Source organism: Camelina sativa, chromosome 19 (genome assembly GCF_000633955.1).
Source record: "Camelina sativa cultivar DH55 chromosome 19, Cs, whole genome shotgun sequence".
In the NCBI taxonomy this organism is placed as follows: domain Eukaryota; kingdom Viridiplantae; phylum Streptophyta; class Magnoliopsida; order Brassicales; family Brassicaceae; genus Camelina; species Camelina sativa.
Window position 1 is genome coordinate 6091486 of NC_025703.1, and position 2542 is coordinate 6094027.

General features: G+C 36.2%; 1 pseudogene; it reads left to right on the forward strand.

The window, feature by feature from the left end:
* Positions 919-2542, forward strand: part of LOC104765109 — a 3934-nt pseudogene continuing 2310 nt past the window's right edge.

Genomic DNA, 2542 nt, shown 5'->3' on the forward strand with positions numbered 1-2542 from the left:
GGTTGTTGTATCTCCACTTCTTCACATATCTTTTTAGTAGTTTTTTTTTTCTTTCTTTCCTTTGTGTGTTTAAACAACTTAAATTGTGTGGAAATCAAATATGAAGAGAAAATTGTGTGTGTTTTTTTCGGGGACCTCTATCAACTATATTGACACCGTTATTTTGTTATGATCCCATAATTTTAAAAAAAAAAAATCCAAACTCAAAATAATCCTAATACTCATAGACTATATAATATGATTTTGATATTTTAAGGTTTATAGCATAAAAGTTAGTGGTTGAAACTCGGTGATGACCAATCTCGACTTAAGGTGAGAAAGAATAATCAACTCCATGGACCAAAATATCACAAATTGGTCCGAAATAGAGAGATACAATGCAATATTTTTTGTTCTCTTTTGTAACTTTCTATTTTCAATGTTGATCAAAATATCCTTGTGTGTTTGTGACTATACAATATTTTTATAAATATGATTGAAAACTCCAAATTATGAAATAGTGACTTTGTTTCATAAATTCGAAACCTAAAGTACCAAACTAAAAAGACTCTATAGGACAAAGAGAGGAGGCTATATCTCTTGAGAACTGTCGTAAATGGGCAAAACGGCGCCGTTATACTTGTCTTCTTCAACGTATTAAGAAAAAAGACAAAAGAAAAGGAGTTTTTGATGTTGAAACTAATTTATGATTGAAAGAAAGAAAAAATTCAACCAAGAACGAAACTTCCTCGCGCTCGCGCTCTCTACTGACAATCTGAGATCTACAGATTCTTCTTCTTCTATTTCCAGATCACAAATCTCGTCTACGAGCTTTTCTATTATTTGATATTATCAATCAAGCGGGTGCATCATACAATACATATACTCTGCGTTGTCTCCACCAGATTCACACCAACAAAGAAGTAGTNCTCTGTTTTTTTTTTTTTTTTTTTTTTTTTTTTTAGTTTCCTATTTGAGTTATGCTCGATTTGGTTTCTGCAACTTGTTTGATTCGTCTTCTTCTTCTCTGACTCTTCGTTGACTGCAAAGGTAATAAAGTTGCCGTCTTTCTTTCTTTTCTTTCTCTAACCAAGTCTACGATTTCTTTTGGATTCATGTAGATTAGGGTTTAGCGATTTTAATCGAAAGACTAAGTTTTGACTCCTTCATCTTGCTGTGTATTGTAGCGATTTGTTTAGCTACTTTTTGTTTTTTGGATTCGCTCTTTTCTCTTTTTTTCCAAAAATACTTGAGTGGCTAATGTAGTTGTTTCTTTATGAATGTTTCCCTAATGCTAAGTAACACAAGTGGTTATGACTTAGATCTCATTCAAGAAGTTTCCCTGTATCCAGGTTGCAGCAGAACCGGACGCTGTAGTTCGGTCCATGTGTTGGTAGCACTCTGGTATGAGTTGTTGTAAAGTGCCCGTTCTTATCGAAGCACAAGTTGAAGTAAGTTAGTTCTCAGCAACTCAATCTTTGATTTCTAAATAGTCATACCTTTCGATCAGATATTGTCTTTAGTTCCTAGGCTTGTTTTGGGGTTAATGAAAAAGATGTTTGTTACTGCAACAGATGGGGTCGGTTAATGAACTTGAGCACAAAAGCCCATTTAGACAAGAAGACGATGCAGCACAAACTAAAGAAGCTTCTTTAATGGAGCAAGGATCACTTTCTACTAGTTTCCCCCAACACACGCTTAAATCCCCAAAGAACAGCGTGCTTAATAGCATCAAGATCGTTATTTTTTGTAACAAACTCAATCTATTATTACCTTTCGGTCCTCTAGCCATATTGGTACACTACATGATAGATAGTAAGGTAAACTATTTACTAATACTTGTAGTTTCATTTCATGTCTAAGAGCTGAATCTCAAGAATTGATTCTTGCTGTGATTCAGGGGTGGGTGTTTTTGCTGACCTTAGTAGGCATTACACCATTGGCTGAACGTCTAGGATATGCCACAGAGTAAGCCCCGCTAACACTTGTAGCAACTTAGCTTACCTTATCATCTTTCTGTTTGGGAGACTTATGTGTAAGTATTTTGCCTCTTTGAAACAGGCAACTGGCTTGTTACACGGGTCCAACTGGTATGACTTTGTTCTTCTAAAACCGGCAATTCTTTTTCTTTTTCCTTTTGTTGTTTTGCGATAATTTTTAAACGTGTTATACATATTTCACAGTTGGAGGCCTCCTAAATGCTACATTCGGGAATGTGACAGAGCTGATCATATCGATTTTCGCTTTGAAAAATGGAATGATACGTGTTGTTCAGCTGACGTTACTAGGCTCGATTCTGTCTAACATGTTGCTTGTACTTGGCTGCGCCTTCTTTTGTGGTGGGCTAGTCTTTTACCAAAAAGACCAAGTCTTTGACAAGGTAGGAATCCTTATCCGCTTCATGATATTCTCCTTTTCTTGGTATTCTTGACCTTGTTTCTGATCCCTTTTCTTTTGCAATCCAGGGAACTGCGACTGTGAATTCAGGATTGCTTTTGATGGCTGTCATGGGGATACTCTTCCCTGCTGTTCTTCACTACACGCATAGTGAGGTTCACGCCGG